Below are 26,076 nucleotides of genomic sequence, written 5' to 3' on the forward strand. Positions count from 1 at the left end.
TGAATGAATCAGAGGCAACTTACCATGGGCATGGCATGAAACATGTGGGAAAAAAAATATTATTCACGAGACAGAATATAGGCCAACTTTTCCCACTGTCAACGCCAGCGGGATTCTCCCCAGTTTTCTTGCCAAGACCGACACTTTAAAAAAAATATCGGGAACTTCCACCCAAGGTGTTGCAAGTTGCAGATTGGGTAAAATGGTGCATGAGAAAAAGATTTTCAGTTATGTACTGCTTTCTATGACCAAAGGACACCCCAAGGAACGTTACGGTCAATAAATAACTTTAGAAGTGCAGGAACTGGTGTAATATAGGGAATGCAGCAACCAACTCACACGCAACATGCGCTCACACACAGCACTGTAAGAATCAGATCATTTACTGTTTGTGATGTTGATTGAGAGATAAATATTGGCCCGGACACCAGGCATAATTAAATGCACTGTGGTTCTTTGAAAGAGTGCTCTGGGATTTTTTTCATTCATCTAAGATGACTCACAGGGCATCGGTTTAACAACTCATTTGAAAAACAACTCCCAACAGTGCAGGATTCCTATTCTCTGTCCTGCATTAGAGTGTCAGCCTTGATTCTTATATTCAAGTCCCAGGATGGGACTCGATGTGACTGTCCAGTGCCGTTTACCTAAAAAGAATATTTTAATTTCCTGAATGAAATTAAAGAGAACAGTCCGAGTTTTAAAGGTAAGCAGCTGCATGGTATCCTATTGTCCCATCATTGGCCTGCAAGTACACCTCATCAAGCAAGACACATGGACATTCTATCTTGGTGCAAGGACCGCTGCAGTTCAAGGAGACAAATCACCACCATGTCCTCAAAGGCAACTAGAGATAGACAATAAATCCTGGCCTCGCCCACAGAGCCCACATCCCATGAATTAATAAATAGCTTGCCTTGAACACAATTAACATCTGGGCTTAAAAATCTCCACTGTTTGGTGTGCCGCATCTGGATTCAAGAGCTTCTTGTCAAACGGAGTAGAACAGTCCAGAAGATAATGGGTTCCACTCTATCCAACTTCTCTGCTCATCTTCAGATATCTGAGACGTAATGTTTATTCCAGCGTGGGCATCAATTTTCATGTGATGGCTGCGACATTCAGTGTGGTGATTAATGTACAGCTGCAGCTGGTTGAAGGGGACCAAATCCGTGCAAAAGTCGATCTGGTTCTCTTTTACCAGCTTCAGCAAAACATCTGTTTCTGTTGAGGATGAGGAAGTGTTATGCCAACGAAAATAGAGACGTGTTTCACATGTTACATAACAAAAATGTCCTATGTTACAATGAAAACTTCAGATGAGATAAAGTTTGATAATGCTCTCCAGAACAGATCTTTATGTTATTTTTCTGTTGTCGTCCTCTAATTGTTTTTCTCCCAAGTAATTGCCAAATGCAAATTCTCAGCCAGCGGAATGGACCATCTGATAAAAACACTGTTAAAATACAACAGCTTGGGAAAACAAGGAACAGCAAACACCTTAAAAAGACATGTTCATCCAAAAGAATGTGCCTTTCCTACAATGTTATATCCAGGTACAGATTATGTGGAATTAGGTATATTACAGCATATCCAAGGTGTTCTAATGTAACCAACTGAAAGGTTAAACCCGCATATTATTTTGTAGCACACCACACGCTATTAACAGTTATTCCAAGTGACTGCACTGGATCAACTCTAAATTGTAGATGTAAAGGCACATGGGGGTTGAACATTCCTACGGGTTCTCCAGATCTTCCATTGTAACTTTGCCAGAGGATCCATGGAAAACCTAGAAGGATGGCATAAATGGATGATCAGGAAGATCAATTCAATCCCAATTTTCAATGCAATACATCATCTGGTCTGTCCCTTGAGCCATTATCAACCCCAGCATACCCTTGAATAATACAACTTTATAGTTGGTCGAAAGTTGATGGTCTAAAGTTCTGTATTGACGGATACATGGTGTTATCGGCAGCCAACTAACTGGATCAGATTAAATGTTGGCGTCACAGTGCACCAAAATTTCCTCTCAATTGATGTCAATACAGAACCGACATCAGCTTGATGGGAAATACCAAATGTGTTTCATTCTGGACCATCTGCAGCAATCAGACAGAAGCCTATCGTTCTCTGTGATTTATATGGTTCCAAACCTTGACCCCAGAGGTAGAGTAACAGTTTTCAACACACTCTGTACCTGGATCCCTCAGCAGGGCCACTTTAACTCCAAACAGGTCACGTATGCTGACACATTTTACCTCCTCCTTCTGTGCTACCTTGCAGAAACAAGCTGAATGACAAACTCTTTTCTGAATGCATGTTTCATTTTTGTTTTCAAAGCTGTCACTCAATAGTCTCAATGGTATTCGACCTCTGTACCTATCAAGCAATCTCCAATTAAGTCTCAATCATGACTTTTTTCCCACCAATTCCTCTCCTATTGATCTAAAGAGATTTAAGCACGTAAATATTTACCCTATGACACCCTTTTCTATTACTGAGTGCAGTTATTGATCCCGCTGTGCAGTAGGTGTTCAAGAGCTTTTCTCCACTAGTAAGATTAATTAAGCTGCCAGGAGAAAGAACCTACACTCATGGGAGGAAATAGATGGGAGTTTGTTATGCTTGAAGCAAAACAAATTCCATAACAAACATGCACCCACGCAATTGGAATATGAGTAATTACGGAATAAGATTTTGATTAACAGAATCCTGTCACAAGGTACATGAGAACCTTTAATAAATCCACTGTACAGTTCCCGAGCATCCACGTTGATGTGTAAATTTCACCCCAGAATAATGTTGTTTTTGAGGATTTTTTTCCCTCAGGTTTCCTTTCAAACTCATTTGCATATTACCAAATGCAAAATCTGGCCTGAAGCAGTGCAATTGGGCAGCATTCTAAACTGTACATGGGGCAAATAAATTGGCTTTAAAAAACATCATTTTATATGTTTAAGAGTTGTAACCTGGTCTAATATGATTGACAGAGCTGAAAGTGGGTTTATCAGGGGCTGGTTTAGCACAGGGCTAAAGAGCTGGATTTTAAAACAGACCAAGGCAGGCCAGCAGCACGGTTCAATTCCCGTACCAGACCCCCTGAACAGGTGACAGAATGTGGCGACTAGGGGCTTTTCACAGTAACTTCATTTGAAGCCTACTTCTGACAATAAGTGATTTTCATTTTGTTTCATTTTCATTCATTTCATCACACAACATAAGCATATTGAATCACAGTTACAACTTGTGAATAATCTGATTTTAAATTACCTGAAGACAACTTTCAAAAATTTACAGAACTGTAGGCATCTTGGTTATATTGGGGTACAGTTCTCAGTTTCTTAGTCAGTTAGGAAAAATTCTGTTCAAAAACATCTTAATAGTGTCCTTGCAGAATCAGTTTAATTATTGCAGCCTCCTCAAAGGCTCACAGCTGATGCAATTAATGAAAATTTCCAATGGCCAACTCATCCTGGTGGCGTGGCCAGTTTTGTGGGTGGAGCCCGTTTCCTGTGCATTGTTTTAAAAGTAAGTGTAAAAGATCACAGAAACTCAAAGTTGCGGGGAATGTAATTTGTCCTTAGAATTGTACCATTTTTTGTACTGCTGGCACCAATTTCAAGCAAATTACTTTGAAAAAAACAATGCAATTGAGCTGAAACTTTCATAAACTGCTGTGGAAAGCCAAGTGTAAATTCATTGGAACTATTATATGCTACCTTGAGACTTTAAGAAAGATAGAAAAATGGAGGTTGCAGAAATCAGACATACTATTATTCAGTGGCTAATGACCAATTTATATGATTACATAGGATATTCAGCACGATTAGTCCATGCTATTGTTTATATTCCAATTGAACCTCCTGCCATCTTTCATCATAGAATCCCTACAGTGCGGAGGGAGGACATTTGACCCATCAAGTCTGCACCAACCCTTCGGAAGACCATGCTACGTAGGCCCACTCCCCCACCCTATCCCTGTAACCCCATCCAACTTTGGACACTAAGGGGCAATTTAACATGGCCAATCCACCTAACCTGCACATCTTTGTACTGCGGGAGGAAACCAGAGCACCAGGAGAAAACCAACACAGACACGGGGAGAAAGTGCAAACTCCACACAGCCAGTCACCCAAGGCTGGAATTGAATCCAGGTCCCTGGCTCTGTGAGGCAGCCATGCTAATCACTGTGCCACCGTGAGGCCATCATAACCATCAATTCCCTCTTCCTCATATGCTTGTCTTTCTTCCCCTGAGATGTATCTATATTATTCACTTCAACCCGCCCCTGTGGCGGCAAGTTACATATTCTCACCACTCTTTGGGTGAAGAAATTTCTTCTGAATTCCCTGTTGGCTTTCTTGGTGACTATCTTATATTGTTAGTCCATCGTTATGTTCTTCCTCACAAGTGGAAACATTCCCTCTGTATCCCCTCCATCAAAACCTTTCATAATTTAGAATACTCTCATCACCCCCTCAGCCTTTTTTCCCCTGTCAATCCTTTCAAGAACAGCTTAAATAGAGAACTGAGATGAAGGATGCAGTTATTTACCCCATCCCCTCAGCTGGGGAGAAAATGGCAGAGAGAAATTATACATCCATTCATTGATCTATATTTTAAAATCTTGAGCGTAGCCAGCATAACCATCTATTCCCTTTTCCCTCATATAACGTGTCTCTCGCATTTGGTGGTGTGATGGGAGGGTCACATGACTGTTAGACTTAAACTTACCTGCAAGTAAACTTTGCTATGTATTCCCAATTTGATAACCAGAAGTTTCACTTTCCTGAAACAATGCAAATTGATGACTAAAAAGTTGCAATGCACAAACAGGATTTGGGGAAAACTGACAGATTACCTTCTAATGAAAAAAAGAACATATAAAAACAAGAAATCCAGAATAAGCTGCTGACCAAACCCACAAAGAGAAAAGCAACCAATGTGAATCCTGAAAATATTATTAAGAAGTCTTTACAGATTCCATGATGGTTTCTACAATATACCGAGGACCTATTTCTTCAGTTAAGTTTGTTATATGGTAGAACATTAAAAAATACAAAATTTCTGAGAAAAAGGTTAACATGCGCAAAACAATGTCATGTGACTTGTTCAAAATGCTAGAAGCTATATTCTTCCTTGGAGCCATTTGTCTGAGAGGTCCACCTAGAGTCTAGAAGGATTCCCAGAACCATCACACACAGCTGATGAGATGCATCAAGACAGCAGACTCCAGCTCAAAGCAAGCATTTGTGCATACAGCTGCTGTTATATCCCTTAAGAATTGACTGGTCGGTCATCAGACAAGGCAATACCTGCTGCTTCTGATTCCTCCAATCGGATTCCATAGAAAATTATGCAGGCAAGAACTTGCACCAAAACAATTTTTAGGATCAGCAAATACTTAAAACAAGGATTAATACGTTAACTTTTTTGGGAGAAATTTGAAAACAAGAACAAGTTATTATATCTCGTACAACTGCAGTCACCATGATAGGGGTAAAGGAGCAAATAGGAAAACATGTAAAATGGCTTGAAATGTTTTTTTTTATTTTGTAATATATTCGCAATGGTTGGACCAGATGCACCTGCTATTTATATTATTCACAGAAGTCAAACAACCTGCAAAACAATACAATTCACATAAAAAGAGTGCTGTGCACTAGACGTCAAATGAAACAACCTGATGTGCTCCCTTTTAGATACTAACTGACCTGCTATGAATTTCCAGCATTTGGTGTTTTTGTTATTAGTTCAGATTCCCAGGATTCACAATATTTATTTATTTATTCTAAGAAATTTCTTAAAGGATTAATATGTCCTGAGCAAACCAGTATCAGCACTTGGACCAATAGCGAATGTAAATATAGTTCTCATTTGCCCAACAGCTGAGATCAGTCACAATCCAAATGAGTTTGAACAATCACACTCCCAAACGGCAGAGGTTCATTCTGTGATGACTAACACGTATCCCTTGCAAAATAAATTTGAATAGTCTGAATCCCAGTGGACAAAGGACTACTGTATGGAGCATTATCAATCCCAAGGAAAATTAGCTCATTCCCTTGCCACATTTCTCATGTAAAATCAATTGACCACTTTCAGTCAGTGTAAAGTCTCAGTTTGGAACAAAAAAAATCCCCAATGTGGTACTTCAAATGGCAGTCTCATTTCTGAGCTATTAAGGGGGGGGGGGGGGAATGCAGACAGTATGGAGGACACTGATAATGGGCACGATTCTCCGCTCCGACGGCAGGGTCGGCGCCAGCGCCAAAGCGAGTGTTTTTCACTCCACGGTCGGCACCCATGTTGGGACCCCATTCTGCACAAGGGTGCCAGCAGGGGCACGGTGGGAAGCGCGGGGGCGCGGCGCAACGCAATCGAAATGGCGCCACATCGCACATAGGGCGATGCGAGCGCACAGGCTGCTGATGGAGCAACATGGCACCATGACGAGCAGCGCCCCGGTTCATCGATCATGGCCTGGAGACGCTCCAGGATGCCCTCGAGGAGAGGAGGGGGGCGTCTGTATCCTGGACCTGGCCAGAGGGTCCCACCCAAATTGCCCCAGCATCGGTGGAGGGAGGTGGGCGTGGCTGTCAGTGCCATCGTGTTGACACCCAGGACTGGCGAGCAGTGCTGCAAAACGCTCAACGACCTGAGGGCAGCCAGGGTGAGTACCCGGCAATGTGCCCCCTACCTACCCCCACATGTAAAACCCCCCTACCCCCCACATATGTAGCATCCACCTCCTCCCCAAGGGAACGGTACGACAGTCCAACCACAGCCGTGACCCGCATGGCTGCAGCCACCCATGCAAGCCTTGTTGGCCGTGTGCCCTGTGCACCCATGCCAACATAGATCCAACTGCATGCAGCAGACCACCTGACAATGCTCTAATTTTCACCCCCCGGAGAAGAGCGCCCATAACCAGCAAGAGCGTGCCCGAACCAGAGGGGGTGAACCGGACTTGCGGCCCCTCACCGTGCATGAGCAGAGGGCACTGGACATAGCTGGCACACCCGAGGACCGGGAGATTGCCCATACTGAGATCAGGGCGCACCACCAAGTGAGATCGCCCCTCGCCCCTCAGCGCACTTTCCCCTCACCCCTTACAGCGACCCACACTCCCCTCCACCTGCCTAACTATGATGGTCTATTGTGTGTCGCAGGGCCATGCAGTGACCGACCCGGAGCACCTGACAGACACCGACCCTCATCCAGCGCCTGGACGGCCAGCCGACGCAGACCAACTGGGCGCATCAGCCTTACACCGCCCCCGGCCAGCCCACAGGGACTCTCGCAGCGATGGGGGAAGGCAGCTCCAACAACAGCCCTCCGGCCCAGACCAGCATCACACAGGGGACAGACAGGCACGACACGATGACACAGGACACCAGGGGACAGACAGGCAGGACACCAGCACACAGGGGACAGACAGGTACGAAAAAACACAACACGACACCACCACGGAAGGGACGAACATACGGGACATGGCACCCCAGGGTACCCCCCCACCGCAGGTCCGATGAAAACACTGAGGTTGTGTCACAGCTGTTCCTTGCACCCTCCGTCACCGCAGATACTCCCACCTCGGTTGGCCATTTTAGTGATGAGGCTTCTGGGACACTAACTGGCGTGCATCACACAGCCGCTTCGGTACAGTAGGTGGAGATAGGAGCAGCCGAGGGGCTGGACGGTCGGACGGCAGCCCAGCCCTGGCAAACACCTGCCGCTCACACAGGTCCTTGGTTCCTGAAGTTCCCCCGTCCACCAATAGACCCAATGCAGTCAGGGACCCAGGGGCCTGATAGTGTGATGGCCGGTTTCAAGCAGCTGCAGACGCAAGTGCAGAGGGCATTTGCGTCCAGGAGCAGGAAATGTGCCGGTCATGAGTGCCACACAGGCCAACACCGCACGGGTGGCGTCTACGTTGGAGACAATGGTGACGACGGTGTCGGGCATGGGACTGAGTTTGCAGGGCGTGGGGCTATCTGTGCACACGTCCTCCGCGGCCCAGGACAGGGCTGCCATCTCAGGCAGCCATGAGCCAGGGCCAGCTGAACATCGCAGAGGCGCGCGAGGTCTCAGCAGTCCATGGCCCAGCAGGCCATTGTTGAGAGCATCAGCGCCATTGCCCGGGTGATGGATGGCGTTGTATAGAGCCAGACAGGGATGGCGAACTCCGAGCTCCATGGCGTCGAATGTCCAGACCTTGTTCGATACCAGCGCAGGCCTCCAGGATTGGCAACGCCAGGTGATGGCGGTGCCCTGGGTGCTGGATCCGCTCGCAGCCCCATCCCATGGAGAGCCCCGGGGGCCACTGGACACCCCGAGGGGGGAGGAGATGCTGGACCCGTTCCGGCCTGCCCTGGAAGGGGGGGGTGCCGGAATGCCGGCCACCTCGGACTCTTCCCACCCCCAACCGTCCCTGATGCATCTAGTGGGCAGCAGGCAGAACAGGGTGGCACCACGCCATCCCAAATGCCCGAGGTGCAGCCTAGCCCATCCAGGCCGGGATGCCCCAGGAACAGGCCGCCAAAGGGGGCCTCACGGTAGCATGGTGGTTAGCATCAATGCTTCACAGCTCCAGGGTCCCAGGTTCGATTCCCGGCTGGGTCACTGTCTGTGTGGAGTCTGCACGTCCTCCCCGTGTGTGCATGGGTTTCCTCCGGGTGCTCCGGTTTCCTCCCACAGTCCAAAGATGTGCGGGTTAGGTGGATTGGCCATGCTAAATTGCCCGTAGTGTAAGGTTAATGGGGGGATTGTTGGGTTACGGGTATACGGGTTATGTGGGTTTAAGTGGGGTGATCATTGCTCGGCACAACATCGAGGGCCGAAGGGCCTGTTCTGTGCTGTACTGTTCTATGTTCTATGTTCTATGAGTCCACCTCTAGTTCTGCTGTACCGTCTGGGGGAAAGCCGAGACATAGTCATAGGGCCCGTATGGCCAGAAAGGTAGACACTGATGAGCAAGTTGGCACGGGTGCAGGGCAAGGAATAGTTAGATGGGCTAGTGCACGTGTACAGGATTTCTGTTATTATACACATTCCACACCTATGGGAGTTGCCTCTGTACTCTGTCCGATGCGGGTGGGGACTGTGTGCCAGTATGTGCGAGGGGCTCTGCGATAGAAGTTGAGCTCTGGTGTGTGTGACGTGCGGCCCCGCGCATCCCCCCCATGGTTCTCCCATGCCAACCCGCCCCCAGCCATACGCCAGGGGATGCAGTGTCTGGGCCGCGTGCAGGGTCCACCCCAGGTGGAGGGTCTTGATGTGGCCATGAGTCAGACATTGTCGAACGATGTATGGCTCGGAGCCCATCGCACGGCGGACTAGCATCATCCTCCATGCTTGTACCAGACCCGCTTACACCATCAACCGTTTTCCCCCACCCATTGTGCCACAGGTGAATGTGCCATGGACAGGTCGTATGCATGCGGGCGATATGGTGGTGGGGGAGGCGAGGATGGTCGGTGGTAGGGGAGGTGCCAAACTCTGCTGTCTGTGCCCATGCCCATCACTGCTGACCCCCACCGTAGTCACCGAAACGTGCAGCTACCAGCGACACCCATGGCTGCTGGCCCAGCAAGCAGTGCTGGGCTGCCTCCTGTTGCCATCCATCCCCCATGCATCTGCTTCCCCCTCATCTGGAGAAGAGTTCCCCTTATCCTGACCGTCTTCCTCCTCCTCCTCCAGCACATCGCCCCTCTGCTAGGCTATGTTGTGCAGGACGCAGAAGACCACGACGATGGGGCCGACCCTCTCCGACGGGTACTGTAGGGCCGCCCCCCCCAGAGCGGTCCAGGCACCTGAAGCGCAACTTCCGCAGCCCAAAGCACCTCTCGACCACACTCCTGGTCGCTGCATGGGCATCATTGTAGCGACGCCCCGCGTCGGTCTGTGGCCTCCGGCTAGGCGTCATTAGCCACGGCCGCAACGGATAACCCCTGTCGCTCAGCAACCAACCCCGCAGGCGGGGGGTTGTCCCTCAAACATGGCGGGGATGAATGATTGGGAGAGTATAAAAGGAGTCATGCGCACTGCCAGGGTACCTGGCGCAGACGTGCAGGATCGTCATCCTGTGGTCACAGACCACCCGCACGTTCATTGAATATGTACCCTTCCTGTTCAAGCACATGACCCTTTCCTCCATGGCGATGTGCACTCCATCGATCTGCCCCTGCACCATGTGTATCTGGGCAACAGTGGCGAAACCCGCTGCGCAGGCATCCTGACGAGGGGCGCGGTCTACAGGGAACTGTATGTACTGGTCCACGATATAGTACAGCACGTTGGTGATGGCCCGGGCGCACCTGTACACCCATAGCTGGGAGATGCCAGACAGGGCCCCACTCGGTGACTGGAACAACCCCGTTACGAAGAAGTTGAGAGCAACCGGCGCCTTGTCGGCCACCGGGAGGGCATGTCCCTCGGTCCCACGTGCTGCCTGGTGTGCCATCAGGTGTGTGGCAGAGTCTCCTCCTGCACGCCCTGTCTGGGAGGCCCTCGAAGGACATGCGGGGCCAGTACACACATTGTCGCATCGGATGCCTCTGTGGCCGTGGCACACCCTCCTCCTCCTCCTCGTCATCCTCCTGCTGTGGCTCCCGCACTGCGTGGTGCTCCTCCTGTGCCTCTCGGGCGTGTGGCCAAGCAGGCTGGGCAACTTGCATGTGCTCCACTGCAGCCCACTGCTCTACAGCAGGCTCCACCACCTCCCTGTCATGCCCGTGCTCCAGCTCCCACTGGGCCTCATGCAGGGCAGCTGCCCCCGCCACGGCAGCCAACAGCGCTGTAGGGGGTGGGATAGACAGGGTTTCAGCATTGGTATACAACCCTCCACAACCAGGTGCCATGGGGTACATGGCCGGCCCGGTTGCCATCACGCGGCCCACCCCTCCCCCTCGGTGCCCTGAGACCTGTCCCTTCTGCAAGGGCCACCGTTTGGTGGCAGTGCCCGCACCGGGGGGCTCCCGTGTGCCGCCCTGGACATACCCACTGGTGGGGGCCGCCAGTTTTGTGGGGGGGGGGGGGGGGTGTGCGGGTGTCTGGCACACGTCAGGATGGCCAGGCTGCCTGCGTCGCGAAGCGAACGGGTTGGGTGGACAGCCGCGTGTCCGCCATCATTGGGTCTGGCCGTTGGATCCGACCGGCCATGGCGGGACGTGGCCACCCGCAGCCATTGTTGCCCCCACCGCTCCTTCCCTACCCCCAATCCCTGAATGTGTGGGCCCCCAAAACCCCCGGATATGTGGCCCCCTTCCCCGCATCGTCCGCAGACATGGCCGTGCCGCTCCCCCTCCCGGGCTCCCAACCAGCCCCCCCCCCCCCACCCCCCCGGGGCCCGCTCCACACCCGCCTCCTCCTGCAGCATCAGCCAGCATCCGGTCACGCCGGCGTGACTTCGGCCCAGAGAATCTGTGCTCCAGCGGAGAATCGCTGCTGCGACCGTTTTCGCCGATTCTCCAAGCAGCCGGGCACCATGCACGGGCGCCCATTTTGCATCGGAGAATGGCGTCCCGGTGTCAGAGCGGCGCCGCGGCGATTCTCCGACCCCGATGGGAGGTCGGAGATTTTCGCCCTTTTCCCCGACTCTGGATGGGTATCAGCAAATTCTAATTTCCCCTCCCAACAGATTCAATTTACTTCAAAGCAAATTGTGCGTTTCAGTCCATTTCTTCTTTTCAGGTGAATGGACAATAATGGCATGTTTATGAGGCACATGTCAAATTCTATCACGCGCTGCACAATCTTTTCTTTCTGAAGCCAGTCAGTGGCAGAGGGAACACAACTAATTGCTGAGAGACTGTAACTAACACAAAATTGAACCATCTTTTTGAGGTGGTGTTAAAACATGCACAAATATCTTTGCTCCAGATTACTAAAAGTACATTGGGCTGGATTATGCAATGCAGAATGTCAGCAGCGCGGGTTCAATTCCTGTACAAGCCTCCCCGAACAGGCGCCAGAATGTGGCGACTAGGGGCTTGTCACAGTAACTTAATTGAAGCCTACTTATGGCAATAAATGATGATGATGATTATTATTATTCTCCGCTGGCGGGATTCTCCGTTGCACCGGCAGCGCACCCACGCCCTGGATTTCCTGACGGCGTGGGGCTGTCCAAACTCCATTGGCCGGCTGATAGGACGGAGGATCCCACTGCGCCACAACAAGAAACTGGCGCGGCGGGACGGAGAATCCCACCCATTATAATTTCCCAGATCCAGAAATCATTGTTAAGCATTCGAGGAAGCACAGGGAGGATGTCAATTGCTAAACACATGCCAAAGAAAAGCTGAAAAGCAACCAAAAGCAAAAGTAGTGAGGAACTTAATTAGCTGAAGGTAGAATAAAATACCTCATTATTCACTTGGAACAAGAACTTGAATTTATCTCGTGCCTTTAAATAGTAGCGAAACATCCCAAGGTGCACCACAGGAGCATGACCAAACAACGGGTGAAATTCTCCGCCTCAAAACACCACAAACATGAATCACGTTCAGGCAGAGAATCGGGGCGGGAATCTCCGACCCCGCCGGGTCGGAGAATCACCAGGGGGCAGCGTGAATCTCGCCCCCGCCGGCTGCCGAATTCTCTGGCGCACCGGTCGACGGCCACGGGCAGCGCCCCCCCCCCCAACGGCGGTTCCCCGGCCCACAATGGGCCGAGTGGCCGCCTGTTTTCAGGCAGACCCGCCGGCGTATATTACACCAGGTATTTTCCGGCGGGACCTGGCTGCGCGGGCAGCCTCCGGGGTCCTCGGGGGGGGGGGGGGGGGGGGGGGGGGGGGGGGGGGGGGGGGGGGGGGGGGGGCGCGGATGATCTGGCCCCAAGAGTTGTCCCCATGTTGGCCTAGCCTGCAATCGGGGCCCACTGATCCGCGGGCGTGCCTGTGCCGTGGGGGGCACTCTATTCTTCTGCTTCGGCCGCTGAGGTCCTCCGCAATGGCCAACGCAGCGATGAATCCCCCTGCGCATGCACTGGGATGACGCCTTGGTGCTCCGGCACATGCGTCAACTCGCGCCGGCCGGCGGAGGCCCTTCGGTGCCGGTTGGCGTGGCACCAAGCACCTTACCCACCGGCCGGCATGGTGAAAACCTCTCCGGGGCGGGCCTAGCCCCTGAAGGTGCAGAGGATTCCACACCTTTGGGGCGGCCCAACGCCGGAGTGGTTCACAGCACTCCTTCACGCCGGAGTTGCCCGCCCCATCGATTCCCGCAGAATCCCGCCGCAGGCCTCTGGCCATAATCAAAATCCGCGTCCTGCACCGACGTGGAGAATCACTACGGGGAGAGAGAAGGGCCGGGGTTCTCCGAGCCTCTAGGGTCTCTAACATTGTGCTGGCCTGCTGTGTCCACCACAACATCGTGCAGCAGAGGGGAGACGTGCTGGAGGAGGAGAAAGAACACCAGACCTTATCTGACGAAGAGGATGGCCAGGAAGAACCATGCATGGAGCCCATGCTGGCATGGCAGGCCATCCCACGTGCGTTGCAAGGCTGCTGCACCTGGGACAACCTCATCACCTCCAGATTTACCAACTAAGAGGTTTGGCCAACAGTAGCTCCCCCACCCTGCCCCTTCAAAGTACTGCCCCTTTCCCATAGCCGCTCATATCCTCCCCTGTCCCTCCTCCCTTCTGTCCATCTACCCCCCCCCCCTCCATCTGTCCAAGGGTCTGACAGAATGTTGGCCCTGGGCAGGCAATATCAGCAGATTTTGTCCGTGGGACGGAGGATGACGGTGACGGCACTGCGAACGCTGGGAAACGCGCTCGCTAGAGGACTTTGTTCCCTTTTGGGAGAATCGTGTCCTGTATGTTCCAAGATTTATCAGCATGAATGTCCAGTTTTAATTATAATTCTGTTTCATGTTGCTATGAAAGAGAAACTAAACCGGACTGAAAAAATACCCGTTAATATTAAACAACCAATCAATAATTTAGGATAATTTACTTTTGTGAATCTTCTTAATATGTTTCAAACTGATGCTTCAGGGCCCCATCATTAGCTCAGCAAGTTTATTAAGGAAGTTCCAGGTTTATACCTTGGCTCAGATTTTACAAGGCCTTGGAAGGCAGGCTCAGAAGTAGCTGGAAGGGGGGCTTAGAAGTAGGGACGCTGCTAAAATGGCAGGGAACCGGTTGGGTGGATTTCCATTGCCAGACCATTTTACAAGCAGCGGGAGAGGCTGGCCACTAACAAGATGTGAACAGCAGAATAGCATCATTAAAGACTCAAGTTAGGAGCCATTTTACCAAGCTATCAGCAAATTGCCTATGGTAGGGCTAATCCCCCTACATGAGGGGAGTTGCCAGCTAAATGGAAGTGACAGCCCTGTAATAGCCCAGGAGGTCATCAGAGGCTCTCTAGCCCAAAGGAGGGGCCTCGGACAGGCAAAACAACCTCTGCAGCCCTCACAATCTTTCTGAGTGGTCTCCTCTCTGCCCCTCATCCCTCTCTGATTTTTAAACATTTTTTTTTTCAAACTCACCTGTCCAAGCTCCCAAGGTCTCATTTCTCAGTGGCCACCACCTCTCCCAATGGCGCTGCGGAGGCTTCAAGGCTGCTGATTGGATGATCAGAATCAGCTTCAGCATTGGACACTTAGTATGCCACCTGGGGTAAAATTGCTGAGGCAGTACCGCTGCCAACAAGTGCGCTTTTCACCCGGATGTCGAGGTCTTGGTGCCTGCAGCAAAATACCAATCCTAATTGATTTGGTGTGATTTAACTTACTACAATTATCTTTGCTGCCCTGGGCTTAGCCGAGAAGAGTCAACCAGCGGCCTGCCTATAATTGCTATCAACTCTGGGCATTGCAAGGCCAACAGTTGTTACTATCCCTAGTGGCAGCTGATGGATACAATCCATAAATAGAACAATGTTAGGGAAAGACAATTCATTAGTAGAATAAACCAAATCAACATTGAGCATATATTTTTTGGGCTCAACTGTAAATACAACATTTTGTGTGAGGAGAATGGAAGAACTCAGATGTAAAAATTTTAAGAGCTGTGATTAATGTAATTGTTGAAGTTTGGCATCAAACTCCTGTAGGAGTTCAACTATCTTTTGCACCTTCTTTCAGGAAGCTTTCTTACCTCTACAGGATATTTTTAAACCTTTTTCGCTGAGAACTCACAAGGCTGTCATGTCTTTGTGAAATGAGCTTTATTAAAATTATTCTGAAAAGTGTCATGGGCTCAGTACATTTTTGACTTTCTCCATTTTCTTAATATTAGTTTGACTGGGTATCCAGAAAAAAATAGAACATGCAGTTTTTGAAAATATTGATCTGTAAGGGAAACATAAATCTGCCCAAGTGATGTTGTACTCTGCCCAAACGTTCCAATTCTGGTCATGGTGGAGGCTTCTTTATAATATTTTATTCTTAGACCAAGAACTTGCGACATATATTTATTTTCCTCATTGCTGTTATTTAAAATGAGACAACTTAAATGTTGCAAATTCATATCCACTTCATTGAACATTCGTTCCCAGAGAGTACAACATATGTTTAAAACAGACACCCTGCACAGGTACTGAATTTCCAAATAGAGGATAAGTCCACAGACTGAGAGATCTGGGGCGGAATGTTTGATAGAGGGAGGACCAGAAATCATTTTCACACCAGTGTGAACCTGCAGCAGGACCTTTTGCTGGTGTCTGCCAGGCTGGTATGAACCTCATTTGTATCCCGTTAGTGGGTTGCGAATGATGTCCTGACCACACCCCAGATTGTCCGTGATGATGGTGGGAAAATACACTGGCATTTAATATGTTCGGAACACCAGATGCCGAGACTCACCTAAACAATGCCCGAGGAGTTCAAGATGGAGGCCACCTGCAATCCTGGACCCCACAACACCACAGCAATGGGTGGGGGAAGCAACAGCACGTGGACCTTCCAGATTCGGCGTCCTGAAGGGGGTCCATCTTCCAGCCTCAGAATGTTCCTGCAGGTCCAACTTTGTTCGCAGGAGGTCCATCTTCCAGTCTAGAGTTCCCAGAGAGCGATCCTTTTGTTCAAGAAATCCACCTTCTTTCTTCATTAGTGGCTCAGTGATGTTGTGTCTTTTCGATTTGGCACTCGGACACGACAGCAGACTACGCACCATCCAGGCCACTTAATAGGATGTTAAATACTTGGGTGCATAATTAATAAGGCCAGGCCAAAAGGTTTGGTGTGTTTTCCGGCCAGGTGCCGCAGCGGGAAGCACTCCCAGTCCCCAACCCTGGCTCAAGGCATGGGGTGTGATTTAACCAAATGGGAACAAAGTCCCATAGCTAGTGTGTTTAGCTGTGTGTTTCCTGGCATTCACAGCGCTGAGAAACACCCCGCTATTTAAAATGCCCCCCCCCGGTAACATAGGGGGCCACAGTGGAGAACGTCCGGCTGAGGGCGCACATAGACTCGTTTTGTGCACTCTGGAGCTCCGCTCGCCAGAACTCCTCAGTGTAGCAAGAGAAAATGGCGCCCTGATAGAGTCCCCAACGCAACCCCCCAACGCCTCCCCAAAGCCCCAACTCACTATGAGGGGGTCCCCAGGCCTCCCCATTTGTGGAGATCAGTACTGAACGGTGCTCACTCAACGGACACGATTGAACAGCCACACTGTGCCTAAAAGGCAGCACTCCATGGCATGACGTGGCCTTTAGAAGCGGGAGACCCGCTCATGGAATTTACTTGGCTCACAACGCCTCACCAGATTTAACTCAATCTTGCGCGACGTTGCGATGCGAATCCCACCCATTGTGGCTGGGATAACGTTTTGGCAAGTTGCATATTAGGGCAAGACAGTTTGCCTCACTCTAATATGCAGCTTCCCTAGGCACTTGAGTATTTGGGAACTATCCTCTTTGCCTCGGAATCCTCGGGAGAGCGCCGTTCAGTACTGATCTCCACAAACATGGACCAGATGGAATATCATTTACGAGGGTCTCCCTGAGGATTCTGCGGACCCCAGGTGTTTGCCCTCTGGACAGGATGGCACCCTGGCAGAGCCAACTGGGTGCCAGCTTGGCACTGACAATGTTTCCATGTGGCACTGCCAGGGTACCAGGTTGGCCTTGCCAAGCTGACATTTTTCACGTGGTGCCGATAGGGGGAGAAGGGGGCGGTGGTGGGGTGCCCTGCACAGGTGTTCGGAGGGTGCGAGGCGCCCGGAGTCCACTTCATAGTGAGTTGGGGCTTGGAAGCAGGTAGGGGGTTCCGTCGGGGGCTCCAGAGATCTGGACGCCATTTAAAAATTGTGCTACACTCCTCGCTATACTGAGGAGTTCAGGCAAACAGAGCTCCTCAGTGCAGAAAACAGTGCTAAATGCGGCTCCAGCCTGCGTTCCCTACTGAGGTCCCCTATCTAACCAGGGGGCCACGTTAAATAGCGGGGTGTTTCTCGGCGCTGTGACTGCCGGGAGACATGCGGCTAAACTCGCTCACTATGGGACATTGTTCCCATTTGGTTAAATCACGCCCAAGGTCTCCAAGGCAAAGGAGATAGATCCCTACGCCTCAGGTGCCTCTGGAATCTGCATATTAGAGTGAGACTAGTTGTCTCGCCCTAATATGCAGATTTCAGAGGAAACCCACGCACACATGGGAAGGAAGTGCAAATTCCACACAGTTATCCAAGGCTGGAACTGAACCAAGGTCCCTGCAGCTGTGAGGCAGCAGTGCTAAACACTGTTCCACCATGCCATCCACTGATTGCATTAGATCTTGCCAAGCATTGAGAGTCAGGTAGATACCAGGAGTGGGGTCTCTCAGCTTCTATCGACCACGTTGCACCGTAACCTGCCCATTCGATCGAGCCCATAGTCTCAAAATGAGAGAATTCCATCCCTGATCTGGAAAGCTGATCGTTCAGCTGTCTTGAATGGGGTCAGATGTTACATAGGTGTGCATTGCCAGCAAGGAGAATATTTCTTAGACCTGGTTCACGCAACAACAACTAGTTAACCAATAGTTACAAATGGAACTTTTAACTGGTTACACATTTTGTAATCAACTTCTGACCGACACTTACCTTGTCTTCATCTAGCTCTACCCTGGTAGAAAAGGTGATCTGTGAACATATAATAAAACACAGTTTAAAATAAACTTAAGAAAACCAAATATAACGGCAGGAAATCACCGCCCATTGCAATTCACTCCTCCTGCCGGCAACACACCCATGCCCACGGGTTTTCCAGAGGCGTGTGATGGCTTCAATGGGAAATCCCATTGCCAAATGGTGGAAAGACAGAATCCTACTGCCAGTGAACAGTGCTCCACTAAGAACCGCGTGGCTGGGGGACCAGAGAAACCAGCTCAACATTTGCTCAAAAAACTCACTTTAACCCGGGGATCGAGGTCCAGTTTTGGGAGCCGTTCAGAGGAGGAGGAGCAATCTCTGGGTGAGTATAAAAACTCACTTTAACCCGGGGATCGAGGCCTAGTTTCGGGAGCCGTTCAGAGGAGGAGGAACAGTCTCTGGGTGAGTATACAGACCTAACGGTAACTTCCTGTTTTCCACTTTTTTTTTCAAAAGTGACGTCAGAGGGAAGCTGTGATCTGATTGGTTGATAACCAATCTGCCCCAAATTTAAAACTCGTAAACTTAAATTAAACAAATTAATTAATTAGAGATGGCTGGTCAGGTGATGTGCTTAAGCTACTTGATGTGGGAGCTGGCAGATCCCATTGCGAGCTGCAGCGACCACATCTGCAGTAAGTGTTGGCTGCTCGAAGAACTCCGGCTCAGAGTTGATGAGCTGGAGTCTGAGCTTCACACACTGAGGCACATCCGGGAGGGGGAGGCTTACCTGGACACTTTGTTTCAGGAGGCAGTCACACCTGTCAGAGTAAATAGTTTAAATCCTGCCAGTGGCCAGGGACAGCAGGGTGTGACTGCAAGTCAGGCAGGTAAAGGGAACCAGCAGTCAGGAACTCAGGAGCCTCAGCCCTTGACCCTGTCCAACAGGTACGAGGCACTTGCTCCCTGTGTGGATGGCGAACAGGGCTGCAGGAAGGATGAGTCAGCTGACCAAGGCACCATGGTTCAGCAGGCCATTCAAGGGGAGGAAGTAAATAGGCAAGTTGTAGTTGTAGTGGATTCTATTATCAGAGGGATAGATAGTATCCTTTGTGAGCAGGATCGAGGGTCCCGCATGGTATGTTGCCTGCCCGGTGCTAGGGTGCGGGACATCTCTGACCGGCTTGAAAGGATATTGGAGAGGGAGGGGGAGGATCCAGTTGTTGTGGTCCATGTCGGTACCAACAACTTAGGCAAGTCTAGGAAAGAGGACCTGTTTAGAGATTATAAAGAGTTAGGATTCAAATTAAAAAACAGGTCCTCAAGGGTCATAATCTCCGGATTACTGCCCGAGCCACGTGCAAATTGGCATAGGGAGGCAAGAATAAGGGAAGTTAACACGTGGCTGAAAGAGTGGTGTGGGAAAGAGGGGTTCCTTTTCATGGGACACTGGCATCAGTTTTGGGACAGGGGGGACCTATACCGTTGGGATGGTCTCCACCTGAACCGAGCTGGGACCAGTGTTCTGGCGAAAAGAGTAAATAGGGTGGTCAATAGGACTTTAAACTAGAGATTGGGGGGGGGGGGGGGGGGGGGGGGGGGGGGGGGGGGGGAAGGGAAAGTCAGGGAACCAAGAGGTGAAGAAATCAGTGGGAAGCGTAGCTGCTTAGGATTACAAAAAATCACGAAAAGACAGAGCTCAGGAGAGGTTACGATAGTCCCCATCTCACAAAATATGACACAGTGTATGGAAAGGCTCAGTAAACCAAGGTCCACCACACTAAGAAAACAAAAAGGGACAGTCAATAGGGAATTAAAGGTGCTATATTTAAATGCCTGCAGTGTACGGAACAAGGTAGATGAGCTTGTGGCCCAGATTGTGACTGGCAGGTATGATGTGGTAGGCATCACAGAGACGTGGTTGCAGGGGGTTCAGGACTGGCAGTTAAACATCCAGGGATTTACAACCTATCGAAAAGACAGAGAGGTGGGTAGAGGGGGCGGGGTTGCCTTGTTAATTAGAAATGAAATTAAATCAATAGCACTAAACGACATAGGGTCAGACGATGTGGAGTCTGTGTGGGTAGAGTTGAGGAACCACAAAGGCAAAAAAACCATAATGGGAGTTATGTACAGGCCTCCTGACAGTGGTCAGGACCAGGGGCACAAAATGCACCACGAAATAGAAAGGGCATGTCAGAAAGGCAAGGTCACAGTGATCATGGGGGACTTCAATATGCAGGTGGACTGGGTAAATAATGTTGCCAGTGGACCCAAAGAAAGGGAATTCATTGAATGTTTACAGGATGGCTTTTTGGAACAGCTTGTGATGGAGCCCACGAGGGAACAGGCTATTCTGGACTTAGTGTTATGTAATGAGCCAGAATTGATCAAAGATCTTAAAGTAAGGGAACACTTAGGAAGCAGTGATCATAATATGGTAGAATTCAGTCTGCAATTTGAAAGAAAAAAGGTAGAATCAGATGTAAAGGTTTTACAGTTAAATAAAGGTAATTACAGGCGCATGAGGGAGGAACTGACGAAAATCGACTGGAAGCAGAGCCTAGTGGGAAAGACAGTAGAACAGCAATGGCAGGAGTTTCTGGGAGTAATTGAGGACACAGTGCAGAGGTTCATCCCAAAGAAAAGAAAGGTTATCAGAGGGAGGATTAGGCAGCCATGGCTGACAAAGGAAGTCAGGGAATGCATCAAGGCAAAAGAGAGAGCCTATAATGTGGCAAAGAGTAGTGGGAAGTCAGAAGATTGGGAAGGCTACAAAAACAAACAGAGGATAACAAAGAGAGAAATAAGGAAGGAGAGGATCAAATATGAAGGTAGGCTAGCCAGTAACATTAGGAATGATAGTAAAAGTTTCTTTAAATACATTAAAAACAAACAGGAGGCAAAAGTAGACATTGGGCCGCTCCAAAATGACGCTGGTAATCTAGTGATGGGAGACAAGGAAATAGCTGAGGAACTTAATAAGTACTTTGCGTCAGTCTTCACAGTAGAAGACATGAGTAATATCCCAACAATTCAGGAAAGTCAGGGGGCAGAGTTGAATATGGTTGCCATCACAAAGGAGAAGGTGCTAGAGAAACTAAAAGGTCTGAAAATTGATAAATCTCCGGGCCCAGATGGGCTACATCCTAGAGTTCTAAAGGAGATAGCTGAAGAAATAGTGGAGGCGTTAGTTATGATCTTTCAAAAGTCACTGGAATCAGGGAAAGTCCCAGAGGATTGGAAAATCGCTGTTGTAACCCCCCTGTTCAAGAAGGGAACAAGAAAAAAGATGGAAAATTATAGGCCAATTAGCCTAACCTCGGTTGTTGGCAAAATTCTAGAATCCATCGTTAAGGATGAGATTTCTAAATTCTTGGAAGTGCAGGGTCGGATTAGGACAAGTCAGCATGGATTTAGTAAGGGGAGGTCGTGCCTGACAACCCTGTTAGAGTTCTTTGAAGAGATAACAAATAGGTTAGACCAAGGAGAGCCAATGGATGTTATCTATCTTGACTTCCAAAAGGCCTTTGACAAGGTGCCTCACGGGAGATTGCTGAGTAAAATAAGGGCCCATGGTATTCGAGGCAAGGTACTAACATGGATTGACGATTGGCTGTCAGACAGAAGGCAGAGAGTTGGGATAAAAGGTTCTTTTTCGGAATGGCAACCAGTGACAAGTGGTGTCCCGCAGGGTTCAGTGTTGGGGCCACAGCTGTTCTCTTTATATATTAACGATCTAGATGACGGGACTGGGGGCATTCTGGCCAAGTTTGCCGATGATACAAAGATAGGTGGAGGGGCAGGTAGTATTGAGGAGGTGGGGAGGCTGCAGAAAGATTTAGACAGTTTAGGAGAATGGTCCAAGAAGTGGCTGATGAAATTCAACGTGGGCAAGTGCGAGGTCTTGCACTTTGGAAAAAAGAATAGAGGCATGGACTATTTTCTAAACGGTGACAAAATTCATAATGCTAAAGTGCAAAGGGACTTGGGAGTCCTAGTCCAGGATTCTCTAAAGGTAAACTTGCAGGTTGAGTCCGTAATTAAGAAAGCAAATGTAATGATGTCATTTATCTCAAGAGGCTTGGAATATAAAAGCAGGGATGTACTTCTGAGGCTTTATAAAGCACTAGTTAGGCCCCATTTAGAATACTGTGAGCAATTTGGGCCCCATACCTCAGGAAGGACATACTGGCACTGGAGCGGGTCCAGCGGAGATTCACACGGATGATCCCAGGAATGGTAGGCCTAACATACGATGAACGTCTGAGGATCGTGGGATTATATTCATTGGAGTTTAGGAGGTTGAGGGGAGATCTAATAGAAACGTACAAGATAATGAATGGCTTGGATAGGATGGACGTAGGGAAGTTGTTTCCATTAGCAGGGGAGACTAGGACGCGGGGGCACAGCCTTAGAATAAAAGGGAGTCACTTTAGAACAGAGATGAGGAGAAATTTCTTCAGCCAGAGAGTGGTAGGTCTGTGGAATTCATTGCCACAGAGGGCGGTGGAGGCCGGGACATTGAGTGTCTTTAAGACAGAAATTGATAAATTCTTGATTTCTCGAGGAATTAAGGGCTATGGGGAGAGAGCGGGTAAATGGAGTTGAAATCAACCATGATTGAATGGTGGAGTGGACTCGATGGGCCGAATGGCCTTACTTCCACTCCTATGTCTTATGGTCTTATGGTCTTTCTGCAGTGCCTTCAAGTCTTTGGTTCGGAAACCAAAATTTCAGCTTGTAAATACTTCAAAATTGGATGTGTTCTCCTGTAATGTCATCAAGGTTTAGTTTCTGTTTGTATAGGTTCCCTAAACATGGGAGTTACAGTTCTTCCCTACGCAGGGTAGGCCATAGGCTCCTTCCCAGCTACCAGTGATTGGCAAAGATAAGGTGACCCGATTATAAATGTTTTCTTTTTGCCTTTATTGAAACACATACCAAGTAGTTCAGTCAAGAACAGGCAGCTGCAACACTTGAAGGAAAAAAGGATTTTAAGATCATTGATTGGAAATGGAATCATGTGAGGCTTGAGTGGGGAATATGGTGCATTGTCAGCAGAGCTACCCGCCTTTTTTTTTTAAAAAAAGTAGTGACAAACACCTCTCTAGCCCTGATAACTGACTTGTTAAATGCTGGATTTATTTTTCAAACTATAATACTGTGGTGAATGTATAACCTACAAATTCACACTGTATATTACTGTGTCCCTGTGGGCTCCATCTGTGAGCCATTGTGCGGCTCTGCCCACAGGGGGAGATGAGGAGCATGTACAGGGCTCCGCCCTTGGCTCCACCCCCAGCAGGCGTGCTGCAGTCCTACAGGACCGCCCTCAGTTCAGTTTAGATGCAGGCAGGCTCAGTTGTAAGCCGATTAAAGCCACAGTTTACTTCACTCGTGTCTTTGAACGAATTGATAGTCGCATCAATTTAATCGACTTAAAAAACTACCGTGGAATCAGCCCTCAAACCTGACCGACTGGAACTCGATCCACAGGCCGCAGAAGCAAAATAATTTTTTTTGCATTGGCTTCGGTGCTTCAAGGCCTACCTGGCTGCGTCGACTACCTCCTCTGTTACAGAAGAGCAGAAACTCAGTCGTCTCCACGCACGGGTGAGCCATCGTATTTCAACTCAACTTGATGTAACTGACTCTTATACGGAGGCCCTCGCGATACTCGACCGCCTGTACGTGCGGCCCGTGAATGAAGTCTACGCACGGCACACCTTTACAACTCGCTGCCAGGGACCTGCAGAGTCGCTAGAAGACTACCTGCGGGACCTTAAAGCTCTAGTACGAGAATGTAACTTCCAGGCTGTGACAGCCTCCCAGCTCATGAAATTCACCGTCCGAGATGTGTATGTTGCAGGGGTCCGGTCCAATTATGTGCGGCAGCATCTCCTCGAGAAAGGGGCCCTTGCCTTGGGGTCACACACCGTTCAGATACAAGGGCGCATTATTGCGACGCTAACAATACAGGGCACAAACTTCCAACTGTATGTACTCCCAAACCTCTGCGCCCCCTCTTCCTAGGACTGGATTTCCAGTGCAACCTCAGGAGCCTAACACTCAGCTTCGGCGGACCCCTTCCCCCACTAACTATATGCAGTCTAAAAACTCTAAAAATCAACCCCCCTCCACTCTTCGCTAATCTCACCGCCAACTGCAAACCAGTGGCCATTCGCAGCAGGAGGTATAGCCTGCAGGACAGGGTGTTTATTAGATCCGAAGTCCAGCCTCTCTTACGTGAGGGAGTCATAGAGGCCAGTAATAGCCTCTGGAGAGCTCAGGTGGTGGTCGTCAAGACCGGGGAAAAGTTCCGGATGGTGGTTGATTACAGCCAGACCATTAACCGGTTCACGCACCTCGATGTGTACCCCCTCCCCCGGATTGCAGACATGGTAAATCAGATCGCCCAGTACCGCATATTCTCCACGGTGGATCTGAAGTCTGCATACCACCAGCTCCCAATCCGCCCGGAGGACCGCCACTACACGGCGTTCGAGGCAGAAGTCCACCTCTTCCATTTCCTCCAGGTTCCCTTCAGCGTCACGAATGGTGTTTCGGTGTTCCAACGAGCAATGGACCGAATGGTGGACCAGTACGGACAGCGGGCCACGTTTCCATACTTGGATAACGTCACCATCTGCGGCCATGACCAGCAGGACCACGATGCCAACCTCCACCGATTTCTCCAAACCGCCCAAAAACTCAACCTCACCTATAGTAAGGAGAAATGAGTTTTCCGCACAGCCAGACTAGCCATCCACAGCTACGTCGTGGAAAACGGGGTCCTAGGACCTGACCCTGACCGCATGCGCCCCCTCTTACAACTTCTCTCCCTCACTGTTCCAGGGCCCTCAAGAGGTGCCTCGGATTTTTCTCATTCTACGCCCAGTGGGTGCCCCAGTATGCGGACAAAGCCCGCCCACTATTTAAGGCTACACGGTTCCTACTGTCAGCCGAGGCCCGCCAGGCCTTCAACTGCATCCAGGCGGACATCGCCAAAGCCAGCATGCGGGCGGTGGATGAATCCATCCCATTTCAGGTGGAGAGCGACGCCTCAGAGGTCGCTCTCGCTGCCACTTTGAACCAGGCAGGGAGGCCAGTAGCGTTTTTTCCCGAACCCTCTCCGCTTCGGAACTTCAACATTCCTCAGTCGAAAAGGAAGCTCAAGCCATTATGGAAGCCGTACGGCACTGGAGGCACTACCTCGCTGGTAGGAGGTTTACCCTCATCACCGACCAGAGATAGGTTGCCTTTATGTTTGATAACTCGCAGCGGGGCAAAATCAAGAATGACAAAATCTTACGGTGGAGGATCGAACTCTCCACCTATAATTGTGATATCGTACACCGTCCTGGGAAGCTCAACGGGCCCCCAGATGCCCTGTCCCGTGGCACATGCGCCAGCGCGCAAGACGACCGACTACAGGCTATCCACAATGACCTCTGCCACCCAGGGGTCACCCAGCTCGCCCACTACATCAAAGCCCGCAATCCACCTTTCACCACCGAGGAGGTAAAAGCCATCACCAGGAATTGCGCGATCTGCGCGGAGTGTAAACCGCACTTCTATAGACCAGACAAGGCCCACCTGGTAAAGGCATCCCGGCCCTTTGAACGACTCGAGTATTAATTTCAAAGGGCCCCTCCCCTCAACCAATCGTAACATCTACTTTCTCAATATTATAGATGAGTTGCCCCGTTTGCCATCCCATGCCCCGATATGACCTCCCATACAGTCATCAGAGCCCTGCACAGTGTCTTCACCCTGTTCGGTTTCCCCAGCTACGTACACAGCGACAAGGGTGCGTCTTTTATGAGCGACGAACTGCGTCAGTACCTGCTCGGCAAGGGCATCGCCTCGAGCAGGACTACCAGCTACAACCACAGGGGAAACGGGCAGTTGGAGAGGGAGAATGCGACGGTCTGGAAGACTGTCCTACTGACCCTACTGTCCAGGAATCTCCCGACCTCCCACTGGCAGGAGGTCCTCCCCAACACGCTCCGTGCAATTAGGTCCCTCCTGTGTATGGCCACAAAA

The 26,076-nt window shown here is 49.9% G+C and overlaps 1 long non-coding RNA gene across 1 annotated transcript in view; it reads right to left on the reverse strand.

Moving 5' to 3' along the window:
* Positions 1-1,204: 1,204 nt before the first annotated feature.
* LOC119967414 overlaps positions 1,205-26,076 on the reverse strand; it is a 41,158-nt gene continuing 16,286 nt past the window's right edge. Inside the window, exons 2-3 of the long non-coding RNA XR_005460981.1 lie at positions 18,040-18,078; positions 1,205-1,792 (exon numbers count right to left, since the gene is read on the reverse strand). This is a non-coding gene — a long non-coding RNA (uncharacterized LOC119967414). The remainder of the gene's footprint in view (positions 1,793-18,039; positions 18,079-26,076) is intronic.

Source organism: Scyliorhinus canicula, chromosome 1 (genome assembly GCF_902713615.1).
Source record: "Scyliorhinus canicula chromosome 1, sScyCan1.1, whole genome shotgun sequence".
NCBI classification, from domain to species: domain Eukaryota; kingdom Metazoa; phylum Chordata; class Chondrichthyes; order Carcharhiniformes; family Scyliorhinidae; genus Scyliorhinus; species Scyliorhinus canicula.